The sequence below is a fragment of the Papio anubis genome, chromosome 11 (assembly GCF_008728515.1).
Source record: "Papio anubis isolate 15944 chromosome 11, Panubis1.0, whole genome shotgun sequence".
In the NCBI taxonomy this organism is placed as follows: domain Eukaryota; kingdom Metazoa; phylum Chordata; class Mammalia; order Primates; family Cercopithecidae; genus Papio; species Papio anubis.
The window spans coordinates 46,645,318-46,662,720 of record NC_044986.1 but is presented as its reverse complement, the minus strand read 5'-3'; the positions used below and the strand labels follow the sequence as shown (position 1 = coordinate 46,662,720).

The 17,403-nt window shown below is 38.8% G+C and overlaps 1 protein-coding gene across 10 annotated transcripts in view; it reads right to left on the bottom strand.

The window, feature by feature from the left end:
- SGMS1 (sphingomyelin synthase 1) overlaps positions 1-17,403 on the bottom strand; it is a 312,849-nt gene that overhangs the window by 102,338 nt on the left and 193,108 nt on the right. Inside the window, exon 1 of one of the 10 annotated variants that reach the window (XM_003903946.4) lies at positions 4,053-4,975. The exons of the other annotated variants lie outside the window; for them this stretch is intronic. The gene's annotated coding sequence lies outside the window, so the exon portion shown is untranslated. Of the gene's footprint in view, positions 1-4,052; positions 4,976-17,403 lie in introns of those variants that run through there. 10 annotated transcript variants of the gene reach the window in all.

Genomic DNA, 17,403 nt, shown 5'->3' with positions numbered 1-17,403 from the left:
CCTAGTTTAGTGAAGATTTCTCATACACCATGCTATAGCTCCTTAACAGAAAGCACTTATTAAACTGAACAAAATGTACAGACTTCAAAATGTGACCATCTATCTTTTGCCACATTGGTAATAGTAAATATAAAGTACCATTTCTCAGCTTAAAAGTTTTTAATTTTTAATTTTTTTTTCTGTGGACTCATCTGACTGAAAGTCTCTCAGCTTTTACACTAAGGTGAAGACGCCTATTGTTTTTGGACCACTGTTCAAATAACAGTTACTAGACACTCTCCAAACCCTAATTACAGCCAGGCATAGTGGTTCACACCTGTAATCCCAGCACTTTGAGAGGCTGAGGTAGAAGGATCGCTTGAGTCCAGAAGTCTGAGTTCGAGACTAACCTAGACAACATAGTGAGACCTTGTCTCTGCAAAATATTAAAAAATTAGCCAGGCATGGTGGCACACCTGTAGTCTCAGCTACTCAGCAGGCTGAGGTGGGAAGACCGCTTGAGGTTGCAGTGAGTCGAGATCATGATGCTGCACTCCAGCCTGGGCAACAGAGCAAGACTCTGTCTCAGAAAACAACAACTAACCTATTTACCACATTCTGGATATGTGTTTAAACACAAACCCAGAAATGTGCATAATATTGCCTGAAGTAGTAGTAGTGACAGTAGTAAAAACAGCAGCAACAATAAAAGACTAGCAGCTAATATATACAATTTACTATCCGATTCTGCTTTAAGCACTTTACATGGATTATAGAATTTAATCCTTCAACTTCTTCAACAGCCCTCTAAGGTAGGTACTATTACTATTATTCGTATTTTACGAATGAAGAAATAGAGGCATAAAGAGCTCAAATAACTTTCCCAGGATCTGGTTTTGGAGTCTCTATTTGTAACCACTATCTACAAAGAACAATGCAATTATCATCTCCTTGGTTCCAAATACTCTATCTCTTGTACTGGGTGAAGTTTTTCCCACCAGCTGTATCATATGCCTTTGTCAAGGCACACTATTGACACCTTGCTCAAGTCTGACATTATGCCACTGATCATCCCTCTTTAGGGACAAGACATAAACTCATTCACCTATACTGCTATCCAATTCATATTTTTCCATCTTGAGTAAAGAATACACATACCACATTATTAAATGTTCTGATAAAGCAGACATTGCATATCTATGGCAATGCCCTGATATATCTGTCCAGTAACATTATTAAAAAACAAATGAAGTTAATTAGACATAAATAATTCTTAGCAAACATACGCTACACACTGATCATCACTTTTATTTTTGTGACCATTCTTTTAAAAAAATGTGATCTACAATTCTGCTAGACACCAACATAAGCCATGAATCTAAAGTTTTCAGAATTTACCATTTCCCCATTTTTGAAAATGGACTCTCTGGCATGCTTCCCCCTCTCCATGATTTTTCCAAGATTACTCCCAAGTGGTTTTATCATCACACTGGCATGTTCTTTCAACATGCTCAAGAATTCAGGTCACTTAAAGCAGTTAGGATTTAGAGTGGTTTAAGGAAGTGGGTAGGTGTTCTGTGTCAAATAGATGGTGCAGGTGATGAGGTGGGGCTGTGAGCAATGCCTAGTCCTGGAATAGATGCCGTATTTCATGGTCTTCGATAAAGGTGGCATTGTTCTCTTGTATGATGACATGCCAACAGATACTCCGACAGATGGACTCTCTCAGAATTGGATGTTCTGATCAGACACGCTGAGACTTTCTCACCTCCACATAACTAGTTTTAGCGCTCACAGTGTGCCTTTCATGAGCTCACCATTCTTAAACAGATTCAACGCTAATCTAGGTGCTAACATAAATTTAAAAATATTTCAGTTAGCATATAAAACACTGCAGGTATGCACTCACACACAGGGGATTCAACTAGAGAAAGCCTGAGTTGTACATGTGAGGCACAGGAGGAAAATCCACACACTGAACTAAAAAAGGTCTTCAGAAAAAAAGTAGAAGAAAGTTACCGGAGATCAGCAACACTAAGGCAGCCACTTGCATTAACGAGCTCATCAACAGTAGGACTTTCTCAGTTAATATTTGAAAGCCGTAAGCTTCTAGAGTAAATGTGTAATTCCTTGAACTTTGATAATTTGGCGCTGGGACAATGAGGCGCTTTTAAATCACTTAAAAATCTGCTTTGAACCAAGAACCTCCTCTGGATCATTTCAAACAGAAAAATCAACACTATTTTAGGAGCAATTGGAGTCATATAGGAAAAATAACCAACCTTAAATGCTAACTTCCAACATAAACTAAATTAACTAGCTGTGAAATTTGGAGCAGGTAATACAACCTTACGGAGCCAGTTCTTCAACTATAAAACAGGGATAATAATACCTCCAGTTCTTAGGCCTATTGTGAAAACTAAATGAAGTAACGCATACAAAGCATCTCAGTACCTGATAAAAGAGATCCTTAAATATTCAGCCTTTATACAACTATTAGGTGAAACTAATAAAATTCCAAATTTAATAATCTCTTTGGATTTTAGGCATCTTAGAGATATAATAAAATATTATTCCATTCTCACCACCTGAGGGGGCCTTTCCAACTGCCTCAGTGGACTTGAGAACAGGGGACTTAGGCCATTTCTCCCAAGATTACAGGCTGTTTCTCAAAGAGGATTCTAGGCTGTTACCTTTCACACAGAGGCATTTGATCAGTTCAACTCGGAGCAAAAGAGACTTAACAATTAGCCTATGAGCTTGAAAACAGTGTTACTAGGAGCTCATAGGGTAATTTAAAGTTTCTAACAAATTATTTTAATCATTCCATTTAGAAGTGGTTTCTTTCCAGGGAAGATTCCTTTATAGACCTTAAAAAAAAAAAAAAGCCAGCTGCGAAGAATTTTCTTTCTCGCTCTAAAAAAAGCCAGCTGCAAAGAATTTTCTTCCTCTCTCCATGACAGTCTATCTTTTGACTGCATCCCAGTCTGTATCTTCATAAATGCAGGAGTATAATGATGCTATTCATGACTTGGTCATTCATATTCATAACTTCATAATTCAGTTTACAATTCTTCTCACCATCCTTTATGTTACTGGGACATCTTTAACCTGTCTTTCCTGTACACAATCAGTGCTGCTGATCGTGGTAACTTCCCTGTTGCATTGTGTATATCCTCAGTCGTCACGGGATTCCGCTTTCCCTGTCCCCCACCTCCCCAAACTCTTGCAAGAAAATAAGTTACTTGGCACTATACAACTGCACTAATTTCTTGTGTAGAAAAGCAGATTTTTTAAGTGGCTCACTGGACTTATTTCTACATAAATTTAAAAGTGGTAACTCAATTGGATAAAAATGTTATGATAAATATTTGTAGCATTCAGGGTAACAGAATTTAGTCTCCAGATTTCCTATTTTGGTACAACTACACAAAGCAAACACAAATAGAAAAAAAAGACAAATGTCATGCATTCTTCTCCATGTATTTATTGACAGATTCCACAAGAGCGATTACCTGGCCACACTAAACGGGAATCACGGTTATGGAGTAAACATGATCAGTCCAAAACACAGGGGCACGTGCTTTCTTGTGGCACTTAATACCAAGCTCATTCACAAGCCAGCTTCCACCCAACCAAAGGAGTTGGCAAAAGGTCTGTTTCGTACAGGGACCGGAGTTTGAGAAAGTGAGTACTTCCCCAAAACTTACTAACCAAATTAGACACAATCCCATTCTCTCAAAAACCGCCATTAGGAAAACTTGATAACCCCAAGCAGAAACCACCCCCATCCTTGGTTCTCACGCCATAGCAGTTAGCATCACGCAATATAAAGAGCACTTGTTGACTGAGCCTACCCATATCCTGACCCACTGCTTCAGCAACTGCACTGAACCGTCTCAGGTGTAAATAGCTAGTGCCTATTTGGTCATTAAAGCGCCATGCAGGAAAAATAAAGATTTCCCTTACTTCGCCGTAGTAGAAGAACTGGCACTGATTGCGGTATTTTAATCGGTCCCCACCGTCTGTGAGTGTATTTTAATGAACCACAGCATCTCGGGAGCAACACTTACGGTCTCTCCTTCCCCGAGGCAGTGTCTCCTGGAAAGTTCCTGGGGCACCAAGTTTGCGCGCGGCTCCTCGCGCTCAGGGTGCGCGCAGCCAGCCCTGGCGCGGGCGGAAAGGCAAGCGCGGTGAGTGGCGCGCAGACCCCGGGCGCGGCTCTTGCTGGGCGCCCGCGCCTGGATCGGTCCCGGCGGTCCCGCTCCCCTGCCTGCCCCGCCCTGGTGCTGGGACAGCGGCGCTGTGGAGCCCGGCGTCCGGAGTTGGGGGGCGGCAGGCGGATGCGCTGATTCTCTCCCGGGGTCAACTGCGAGCTGGAAGCCCAGCCCGACCTCAGAGGCTCCAACAGCGAGGTTGGTGGGTGTGGCCCCGCAGCAGAGGGTTTTTGGAATGCAGGGTGTGGCCCTCTACCACGGCAAAAAAGAAATGAGTCAGCCCGTTCAATCCTAACCAATAAGCACGTTCAGTGTCGGTTAAGGCGGAACTTTCCTTTCTTGATTTATACCAAGCTTAGCAGACTTTCACAGCCTATTCTTTACGCCTTTGACAACTTCGACATAACTTCTAGAAAAGGGTAGGTTGCCTTTGAAAACGCTTGAGAAACAAGGATTAATCTGACGAAGGATACTTCAGTGGATGTACATTAGTTTCGATTAGTAAAAGTTCTTGAGTTAGGCAGAGATATTGGGTGCAAAGAGCGTGAGACCTGGGATCAAAGCAGATTTGGATCAGACCTCTGACACTGTATGGCCTTGAGTAAATTGATTATCATCAATGAGGGGGCTAAAATGCCCACCTAACAGTTTACAGATTGCGACAGTTCCCCCATATGCAGTTTCGCTTTCTGCTGTGTCTGTTACCTGCCCGGCTTCAGTTGCAGTCTGAAAATATTAAATGGAAAATTCCAGAAATAATGCATAAGTTTTAAATTTCATGTCATTCTGAGATTGTTAAAATTGTTATATTTTATCATTAGTTACTGTTGATCTCTTACTGTGCCTAATTTATAAATTAAACTTCACCAGAGGTATGTATAGGAAAAAACATAGTATATATAGGGTTCAGGACCATCGAGGTTTCAGGCATCCACTGGGGGCTTTGGAACATACATACCATCTGGGGATAATGGGGGAACTACTGTATATGTAACAATACATGCAAAGCATTTACCACAGTGCTGGATGTAGAGTAGGCACTCAAAAAATGCTGTCTTATCCCTCTGAGCCCTGAATACGAATCTCCAAAATTGTAAACAAACTGGCTCGTAATTTTCAAAAATTGTTTCCTATATTAAATATCTAAAGAATTTTAGAGCTGAAATAGTTCTCTGGTATTCCCTGGTCTGAGTCCTTTATTTAAGTTGTGAGAAACTTAAGAAGCTTTAGGTTTAGGATTCTTGAATTTGGTGTTCTTACTCTACAATAGAAAGTTTATTGGTAGCAAATAAGGCTTAAAATTGGAATGATTTCATTTAGGTCACAGGTAAACCTACTTCTAAAAAAGTACGAGTGATTTTTGGAAATATTCTATCTGGGTCACTGTGCCCTAAACATTATTTTGTAATAAAAATACTTAAAAGAAACTTTATTAAGGAATTGGCAAATTACAGGGGGCTACAGAAGTGCTAATTCCTGAGGACCCATTAAGAAATGAGTTGATTGCCAGTGCCAAAAGAGAGTTTCTAGATGGGAAGAAAAAAAAAATGTTAAGTTACAAATTAAACGTTCTTTGCTTTGGAGATCTCCTGAGCAAAGATCTCTTTGTTTAGAGTCATTCCACAGGCCAAGGTTTCTTGAAAATACTCATTAGCCAAAGATAAGATCTAAAGCAAGATCAACAAAATGCTGTTCTTTTCTCCAAAGCAGCACAGGAGAGTGGAAAGAACACTGCACAAAAAGTCAAGAGCTCCCTTCTTGGTCTCGGCTCTGCCAATAAGTGACAGGGTGAACTGCTTCATCTCTCTCTGAGGATCTCTAAGAGTGTTTCCAGTTGGAAACCAAACTATGGTCAAAAGAGCAGAAGCAAGATTGGCCTACAGCCTCACATTTATCCTTAGCAACAGGTACTTAACATATTAAGTTGGGTCTGTCTCCTAGATGATGAAGCTGTCAAATCTCTCTTGACCCTCATATTCCTCATAAAGGTAATCTTACTCTCCTAGACACTTTAAGTTAAATTCTGGAATCATCTGAGCTCCCTCTTTTCTCTCTTGACAGTTCACTACCAATAGGTGTAACATGAAGGCTACTTTCATATCTGGACCACTTTTTTCCATTCCTGGTTCAGGCATGCATCCCCTCTGCCTGAGTCACTGAGGCTGAGCGTCTTCCAGCTGCTGTTCCAGCAGGCGGGCCCCTCCCTCTATGCCTCTCAACACATCATCATCATCATCACATGACAAATGTCAAAGTCGAGCATGCCATCAGGTCATAAACCTTTTCCTCTCAGACAATTAGATAATTTTATAGTAGAGATCAAAAGGAACACAATTTGCTTTACGGGCAGCTTTCCTCAAACATTCATGTAAATTAATGTGTATTTTTAAGAGCACTGATTTTCTGTTTATATAATTGTTACAGTGAGCTATACTGGCTGAACTGATAATACGTTGGCTGTTATATCAAGGGCAGCAGCTCTTTTACATGAGAAGACTACATAAAGCTTAAGTGTATATGAACAACTCAATAAACTTCTTAACACTGTAGTCTAAAAAATACAATTGTGTTTGTGTGGACAAAGCGAGATATTTTGAGATCTATGATGGAGGAAGGGAAAGGCAGCACAGACAGGAAAGAGAGATGATCTAGTTTGTTTGTATTGTTTAGGATCCAGCCAAGCTTAACATTCAGAGTAGGTGTTCTCTCCAGGAAGAAGGAAGGCTTCATGAATATGTTCAGCTGCAACCATAAAGCACTTAAAAGATGTTTCCAATAATCCTTATGCTTCAGAAATAAGAACAACACTGTGACCAATGTGGTTAGAACATTCCCACAAGAGAACAGGATAACTGGTTCTAGGATGCCTTTGTTGTCTCAAATTAAAATTCAAAGTACACAGATTCTAAATATATAGTTACCAAAAAAGAGTGACGGTGAACCTGCGGGTCCAGTGCCATGACATTTATAGGCACTCGAAGCCTGGCCTCTACCTCTGCAACCCCTGCTCTTAAAAACCCTCTGCCAAATAACCTGCTGGTCCACTCCTTGTTCCTCTAAAGCAGAGGGCACATTACTAGCACCATAGCTAGGGACAGTGAGTGCTTACCATTTTATGTTGATTTGTCTTCCACTTTAAATATAGGTTTAACTTTCTCAGAATCAGGGCTCAGTCAGTTTCAAATTCCATTCCCCACCTGAATGGCTCCCACTGGTGGCAGGAGATAAAACTTAGAGACGCTCCTCACTTTCCCACCACTTCCTTAAACAGACCGTTCAGACATTTGCCTGCAAATTTAAACTGACCACCTCTCAGTCACAACATGACCTCCTGGAACTAGCACCTGCTTGCTTTAAACCCACCAATTAAAGCTCCCCTTAGGAAACATATTTGGATAACACACTGGACCCCAATAAGATGTTGGCCCATGGGTCTCTTTATCTTTGCCTGTGCTCCCTGGCCTATGTAGTGGAGACGGTGGGGGCCTCTGAGTGTGCCATGTACACTCAAGGGTCTAAAAATTCTTGAACTTTCACATTGTGGTTGGGAGCCGTGCTCATCCCTAGTGGAGAGGCTGCCCCAAAGGGACCCATGCAGGGGGCACCCATGTTGGTGCTCTTTAGTCCAGGCCTCTCAGCTGCTGGGTGGTTACCAGCTAAGGTGACAGAGTTTCATTCAAAGCACTAGGCTCTCACCATGCCCCCTGCCTGACAACCTTCTTGCATTCTTTTTACTACATATCCCATTCCAGACCACTAAAACCCTTCCTTCTCCTAGAACTTGTGTCACTGGCAAAAGCCCTGGGGATCTCTCCTCTCCTCCAAATACCTACAGATCTTATTCTTTATACTTCCATTTCACAACTAACACAGGGTGTTAGCATCCTTCCTTCTTTTTGAGATCCCTGACCTTTCACTCTCAGCAGACAGTCAAAATCCATCTGAGGTAGACATTGTGTTTCTGAGCCTCTGTATCCCCCAGAGCCTAGCAGATTCTGAATAAATAGTCATTGTTGTTGATATAATGATGCTTAAGTTATATAACAGCCACAAAGGAGAAAAGAAAACGTTCCCTTTGACTGCTGACACATCAAGAATAAACAAATATTATAGCTGTTCAAACCAGTTGGCAAGCAGAACCCAAGCAGCAGATGCGTTTCTGTGCTCTTCATGGCATGTTCCAACAATACAGAATGCTACTGAGACAGCAAATCTGATACTTCCTAAAAGGAAGTGGAGTTTACAAAACAGAGTTGTCATGTAAAATCCCAGTTCCCCAAACACGAATCCATTGAAGAGAAGAGAAGCAGCAAATCATTCTATCCTCCCTTTCAAATAAGGAACACATAGATACATATTTGATAATCTTGCCAAAGTACCAATTCTTCCTTAAATGTAAACATCTCTCTCAACCACAAACATCTGTTTACCAACAGATGCTCCTAACCCATAATGGTAGCAAAGGACAGTTCTTCAAGACAATTCATAACTCCTAGAACTGTCATAGGTATACATTTATTATATGGCATTTGCATTATATGACATCATAGGTATATAAAAGTTTTACGATATTTGCATTAGAGCAAGCCTCTGTCAAAAGAGCCGTTACCACCCGCACATACATTCATTCACTTGTATCCTTTGATTAGCATTAACATATTTCTGCTTTGATGACAGATGGGGAAAAAAACACTACCACTGTTCTCAAAAGGCTGTGTCTGTCCTATTATGCAACTAAATAATGTATTAAAATTGCCCATGACAAAGGTACTGACTTTCTAAATAACTACTCCAAGTATAAACAACCAAATGAATTAGTCAGCAGTGTTTAACTTGCAGGTAACAAAAATGGCACTTGAGGCATCATGGGCAAAAGCAAGGTGAGCCACATTGGCTCTAAATATCCCAGCAAAAGGAAAGCCACAGGGGCAGCTGGGCACGAGGATCAGCTCAACACGAACTGCACCAGGACAAGATAGCATCTTTGTTTCTGGTGCTTTATCATTGGCTTTATCCTTCATTCTTAAAGTGTGCCTCTTCCCACTTAACTCCTAGCTCTGCCTCCAAGACAGACAATTCCTCCTTTCACAGTTGCAATTTTAAAAACTGCAAGAAAAACTCACGGGTCCAGTTTGGAGCCATGTACTCCTGACTGGCTGGTCTACACTAGGACCACTTGGTTGGTTTGGTGAGAGGAGCAGTAAGTTCTCTAGAAGAAAATGGGTTTAATTCTCAGAAGTAGAAGGAAGGTCTTGTTTACCCCAAACACATCATCACCTATCAAGAAATTCCAAGCCATCGTCAACCAGGTAATAAATTACATTCTAAAAGTTCACTTCTAGAGTCAAAAGTCAATGAACACTTCTTAGACAAGGTGGCATGGGAAAAAAAATTAAGTCCATGAACTCTTATGTAACACTTGGAATACCTTTCACTGGAAAGCTGGCTTTTCTGGCCAGTCCTTAAAAACCTATTTAACTCACAATTTAATGAAATTATATGTCAATGAAATAGAATGCTGAATAATATTTCTAATACTGTACTCAAACTATGACATTGTTCCTAAAGGAAAATGTATTTGAAATTCCATTTAGAACAAGAAAAACATGCTCAATTTAATGCATTTACCGAGTACCAACTAATGACAATGGCTTTCATTTTATACACATTATTTTACATTTAATCCATATACAACACTGCAAGGCAGATATTAACAACTACACTGAACCCACAAAGAAACAGGGAGTCCAGAAAGGTATATATGTCCAAGGTCAATCATCAAGACAAGTCAGAGCCAGCTGCACAGCCATGTTTGTCTGACCTGAAAGCTGGGACTATTGTGTCTAATACAAAGAGCAGCTAGCTAGGGGTGGGCTCACAGATGAGAAGATTGAGAGTGAATGTATCAGATTCTGTGTAAATACCTAAAACGTGAAGGAACTAGAGAGCAGTCACAGTCACTAGCCAGATTTAACTTTCTATTTCTTAAAAGAAAGTACTTCTCTATGGCTGAATACAGAAAAATATTTCTCTAGGTAGGCTTTAAGCTACCTGATCCTTGTACTTACATGAAGATCATTTGAAAATCAATGATTTGTAAATAGTATCTTCATAAAAAGTGTCTTTTGCCCTGTTAAAAAAAGAAGGTACTATCTATATATCTATATTAAAATACCTGTCTAAAGTGTTTTAACCTAGGAAATACCATTCTGGACATTGGCGTTGGCAAGGAGTTTATGACTAAGTCCTTGAAAGCAATTGCAACAAAAGCAAAAGTTGACAAGTGAGAACTAATTAAAGAGCTTCTGCACAGCAAAACAAACTATCAACAGAGTAAAGAGACGCCCTACAGAATGGGAGAAAATATTTGCAAACTATGCATTTCACAAAGGTCTAACATTCAGAATCTATAGGGAGCTTAAACATTCAACAAACAAGAAACAACCCCATTAAAAAGTAGGCAAGGAACATGAACAGACACTTCTCAAAAGAAGAACATATGAGCACAGCCAACAGACATACAAAAAAATGATGAGCCATCACTAATCATCAGAGAAATACAAATCAAAACCACAATGAGATACCATTAATCACAATGGCTATTATTAAAAAGTCACACCAGTTAGAATGGCTATTACTAAAAAGTCAGAAAATAATGTGTTGGCAAGGTTGCAGAGAAAAGAGTATGCTTATCCACTGCTGGTGGGAATGTAAATTAGTTCAGCCACTGTGGAAAGCAGTTTGGCGATTTCTCAAACAGCTAAAAATAGAATTACCATTTGATCCAGCAATCCATTACTGCATATATAATCAAAGGAAAATAAATCATTATACCAAAAAGACGCATGCACTTACATGTTCAATGCAGCACTATTCACAATATCAAAGACAGGGAATCAACCTAGGTGCCCATCAACGGTAGACTGGATAAAGAAAATGTGGTACATACATGCCATGGAATACTACACAGGCATAAAAAAGAATGAAATCATGTCCTTTGCAGCAACATGGATGGAGCTGGAGACCATTATCCTAAGTAAATTAACGCAGAAACAGAAAACCAAATACCACATGTTCTCACTTATAAGTGGGACCTAAGCATTGGGTGCACATGGATATGAAGATGGGAACAATAGACATCGAGGATTACTAGAGAGGGGAGGAAGGAAGGGAGGCTGAAAAACCACCTATTGAGTACTATGCTCACTACCTGGATAATGGGATGAATTATTCTCCAAACCTCAGCATCACACAATCTACCCATATAACAAACCTGCAAATGTACCCCCTGAATCTGAAATAAAAATGGAAAATTTTTTAAAAGCTGTGAATATTTAAACATGTTTTGTAGATCAGGTTGACAAGAATGAATAAGTCTGACATTTCTCATTACATTAATTTGAGGTGTGCAAGTTAAAACTCTTTTTTCCCTGAAGACACTCCGGCAATGTGTATGAAAATAAAAAGTATGCATCCCTTTAATTATATCTGGAAATATATCCAAAAACATATGTACAAAGATATTCATTGATATATCATCTGTAATAGAGAAAACAGGAAACAATCTAAACATACATCACCAGGATATTAATTAAAATAGATACAATATAATAATAAAATGGAGTGGTATGTATTAAAAATTATAATATTGATTTAGAGAATGTGCTGTAGCATATTGTTAAGTGGATAAAAATGATTTAATGAAAAACAAAAGTAAAAAAAGATTCACCAAAATGTTAACAGAATCTGGGGCTGATTTTCTACTTTCTTTACATTTTTCTGTGTTGCTTGAATTCTCCAAAATAAAAGTATTTTTTGCTTATAAAAATCTTTTAAGAGAAAATTAAAATTGGAAAAAAACAACTAACACTAATGTGACTCAGGTCTGCCAAAATAAATGCAATGGACACATTTATCAACATTAATGGTATTTCATACCTTTAAAAAATCTGTTTATGCAGTATTTAATATATACAAGTGAATACAGTTACCTGTTTGGTATGAAATATAGTATTAAAGTCACACCCATGAAGTCACCACCCATCCTATGAAGCAGACCTCACTGAAACATGGCAGCTCTCTGAGTTCCCCTTCCCTTGTCTAACTGAGGCTGACAACCATTTCTTTCTGTACATGTTGGACAAGTTTGAAAGCCCCTGGTCCAAGATGTTGCTTTAATAATAAATTAACCCTGTGCCTTTTGAAATCAAAGTAGAATGGTGGTCAGAAGTAATGAGACAGAAAACATCAGAATTCAATCAGGAAGAAAGGGGAACAGCTAAGTCATACATGGGCTTAACATAGAAACCACTAGTCAGACAGACCTCTATGAGCTCTTGATTTCACCCCATACTCCAAAGCCAGGACTTGCCACTAGTAACACGAAATTAAGTTGGATTGCTTTGACACATGTCAGGTAGTAAGACACGGTGATCTAAAATTATGAGAGAACAACTCCAAATTATTCTAAATTGAAATAACGGAAAAAAGCACCCCAATTAACAATGAACTCCATTTCACACATCACGGAAAAGAGAACCACTAACTTGAAGGGAAACAAAAATAATCAAATCAAAGAAAACAATAGAAAATTACTAATACCTTAACTTTGTTGTAATAGTATGTTAAGCACTTTATAACAGAAAAAAATTAATATATCATCTGTGAAATTAAAGAACTTACCGCTGGGCCCGGTGGCTCACACCTCTAATCCCAGCACTTTGGGAAGCCAAGGTGGGCGGATCACGAGGTCAGGAGATCGAGGTCATCCTGGCTAACACGGTGAAACCCCGTCTCTACCAAAAATACAAAAAATTAGCTGGGCGTGGTGGCAGGTGCCTGTAGTCCCAGCTACTCAGGAAGCTGAGGTAGGAGAATAGCGTGAACCCGGGAGGCGGAGCTTGCAGTGAGCGGAGATGGCGCCACTGAGCTCCAGCCTGGGTAACAGAGCCAGACTCTGTCTCAACAACAACAACAACAACAAAACATACAATGTGTGTCAAACAAAGAACATGTACCCTAAACCAGTGAATGAGTCCGTATAAATTGACTGAAAACTACAAATCGAGAATACAGCAGTCTAGCATGTAGTACACTTTAAATGGCACAGTAAATACAAGGTAAGGAAGAGGAGAAAGAGAAGGTAAGCTGAACTAATCAAAAGCAATGACCCTTAACATCTAAGGTCGACATACAACAAAGTGGGGACACTACATAAACACAGGTCACCGAGGATCAAAGCACATCCTTCATCAGCACCCAACATTGTCTACCTTGTTGGATAGCCACTTGAACAAATAGCACCACACCATATTCTTCGATTCCTGAAGGCTGGGTGCAGGGCTTGGGTTATTTTAAACCTCCAGAAATCTACTTTGACATGGACTATGTTCTACAAATGTTTGAAGAAAAAAATAAAGGGTCATCCTGATCGACTCTAAATACCTTATTTGAATTGTTAACCTCTGATGAAGGTTGAAATCTTCAATGAAGGAGAAAGACAGCAGTGGAACGGTTGATAGGGAATTCTATCCCTCGAGATACAAAGGCTAAGCTGTGTGTGAATGAGAGAGAGGGAGAGAATGTGTGTGTGTGCGTGTGTGTGTGCGCGTGTGTGTATTAGGCCTGAAAGAGAGAGGATGGTGCCTAAAGTGAGAAAAAAGAGAAGATCAGTTTAGGCTGACTTATACTGCAGGAACAAAATGTCCTCAAATTTTGGAGGCTAACAATGGAGTAAGGCTTATTTCTAGTTCCTGTCTGGCTCCTTGCAGATAAGCTGTGGCTGGACTCCATGTCCTCTTCAGTCAAAGATCAGGGCAGAAGGAACACCCCTAACTGGGGCATGCTAGTCTCATGGCAAAGAAAAGAGAAAGATGGCAGAACAGGCCATACCTATTAAAGTTTCTGCTCAGAAATGACACAAATTATTGTCACTGACATTTCACCTGCCAAAATAAATCCTAGAGGATTTATTTGGCCAAGCTAGCCATGGGGCATCAGCCTTCTGTAGAGTAGGAAAGTATAATCCTTTCACAGGGACGGAAGGTGTGTAGAAAGGAGCAGCAAGTGTTCTGACAATAATATAAGCTACCACAAAAAGAATGGAAAACGACTGGAGCTGAGCTTTCTTCCCTCCTGTAATGATAGAAGGTGTCCTGCTATAAAAAGCAGTCCCTCCATTTCTGTGGTACTTTATGCTGTTCTCATAATCTTTCAGATACTGCCTTATTATCTTTACAACTATCATAGCAATGTTTCAAGGCCTCAGCAGTGCCTGAACTGTAACACCAAATCTGGTGCTCTCTCACGCACCTTAGGGAAGTCAGCCTTTCAGCCACCTGGAAAATGCAGATAATCCCAGACTCTTCCTAAAAAGACTGTTAACAGACTAAGTACAATAATTAACAGAGGCTCCCCAATTTAGGACGAGGTTACATCCTAAAAAACCCATCATCAAAAATGCTTTTACTACACCTAACCTACCTAACACCATAGCTTAGCTGACCCCACCTTAAACATGCTCAGAACACTTACATTTGCCTAAAGTTGGGTAACATCATCCCAAAAAAAGCCTATTTATTAAAGTATTGAATATTGTGTTTGATTTATTGAATACTGTACTCAAAGTTAAAATAGAATGGCTGTATGGGTACTTGAAGTATGGTTTCTACTGAACGTGTATCGCTTTTGCACCATCGTAAAGTCAAAAAATCATAGGGTTGAACTATTGTAAATTGAGGACTGTTTGTATTTAAAACACACAAGCACAGAGAGGTATAGTCATGTACTGCATAACAACGCTTCGATCAACAAGGGACACACAAAAGGCAGTGGTCCCGTAAGATTATAATATATTTTTCCTATACTTTTCTATGTTTAGATACAAAAATATTTACCATTTGGTTACAATTGCCTAAAGTATTCAGCAGAGCAACATGTTATACAGGTTTGCAGCAGCCTAGGAGCCATAGCCTATACCATATAGCCTAGGTTTGCAGTAGGCTATACCATCTAGATTTGTGTAAGTAAACTCTATATGCTGACACAACAACAAAATTGCCTGAGGACACATTTCTTAGAACATAGCCTCATCATTAAGCAACTCAGTAAATATAAGGTATTATTATTATGAAATTATGACATGTGTCCCCAAACTTACTTCTTTTCCAAATTGTCCTTCAATTTTAATTATAAAGAATTTAATATTCATTAAGTGTAGAAAATAAATTTCCTTCACTTTTAAAAACCTCTACTCTTATAGTTTTTTCTACACATACACATACACACACATACACACACACACGCACAAAAACATACACCTTTTCTCATGACTTCAATAACTTGTTTATGTTCTGGTTAGTTTCTTAAATCTCTCAAGAATTTTAAAAGGTCTATTCTTTCTTGAGCATTTGGAACTATTTTATTTCTTCTCCAAATAAGAAAAACTAAGAACAATTGAAGCTATTCGGGGTCATTCATTTAAAGTATAACATAGATTCCAAAATGATGCCCAACTAAGAATAAATTAAAGGCTTGGTATCAAAGACCCTCTATTTTCTTTTTCTAGTCCTAATTAGCAGTATTCTCCTCTTTTCATTCTACTAAACTACAGTTCTAGCCTTTTCCCAAAACGTGATCTTCCTGTACCATCTCTGCTCAAACTGTTCCTTCTACCTAGAGTGTCCCCTAAGCACTCCTCCCAACTCTGTACAAAGGTCTCATCTGGATAACTGAATGAATGCCCATGATGTTCACAGAGATGTTCATTACAGCGCACTTTACAAAAATGAAAAGTTGAAAACAAAAATGTCCAGTAATATGAAACATTATAGACTACGTACACACAGAATGCTATATATCAACAATTATGTAGATGTATATTTATTGATGTGGCATCATCTTGCTATATTGTCAACTGAAGCAGATTTTAAAACAATAGTAATAACCAGACCCATTTTAGAGGGAAAATAAAGCATGCATCTAATCTAGGAATAGAAAAGTATGGCAGAATACCAAAAAAAAAAAAAAAAAAAAGTTAATTGCTGACATTTTCACTGTCACGCAAAATAGTTTTGCAAATGCAAAATAGTTTTTGCATTTCTAAAGTTCTTTCCAATTAGCAATGTTAACTTTTATAATTTCATAAAAGGTACTTTAATAAAAAGGCATTAATCATTAAATATCTAATCCACATATCATCTGCTCCTGAAATCCTCCCTCAGCTAGCCCACTCCTCTTGCCACCCAGGTAATTTCTCTTTCTCTTCTGTTTTCTGAGTATTTTATATGTCTTTTATAATGCCTACCACATTCAGTTTGAAATTATAGTTTTCTCTTTTCAGGTTTGATTATCAACTCCTAACGTGCAGTAAGTCTCTCTTATTTATACTGAAATTTATCGTCAAAACCAATGAGTCCCAAGTATCTAGTAAACAACTGAGTTTGTTGATATGAACATAATGCAAGGCTATAAAATTTACACATCTAAAGACTATACACCTAGCAGTTCTCTAATAAAGAAATCATCTATACAAGGGATGTTTGGAAACCACATTAAGGCCCATTCTGGTAAGAGAGATGATAATATAAATCAGAATGTTATATCTATAATAAAATTTCTGTATTAATTATTATTTCCATGTTTGCTTTCAAAGTACCAAAGACACACTTATTTAAGCCAAAGGTCATTATTTCATAATCCAAAGGCAAGTCTCTCAGATTTTAACCATGAGCTTCCTCTTGAAATGAACACAGATTACTTTTGCAGTAATCCAAGTCCATCCCTGACTCGGTGGGAACTATAAATACCTTTTGTTTTAAGAGGAAATTGGGGAAATGAATGTTTTACAATTATGTAAGTCTGATTCAAAGAACTGACACAAGCAAATGTTTTGAAATATCCAAGGCATTTTTGTAAGGTTCAATAAAGAATGTGTTTTGAGAACTAGGTGGGTGAGATTTAAAGTAAAAACAACCACCACAATCTTAGCTGTTACTTAGCAATTTCAGGGTTCCACTGCTTCCTTCTAAAGGGCAAGTTAGAAAACTGAAGAAGTTGCTTCTAGAAGAGACATTGAGATGTCTGATCCGGTTTCCTTTTTTTTCCTCCATTTCACTCCCTAAGATTTTAATCAAGCCAAGATGAACTTTAAACTGCTCAGATTTTGTTTTGTTTTTACTCTCTCCCTAGAGGCAATTGTCTTTCCATT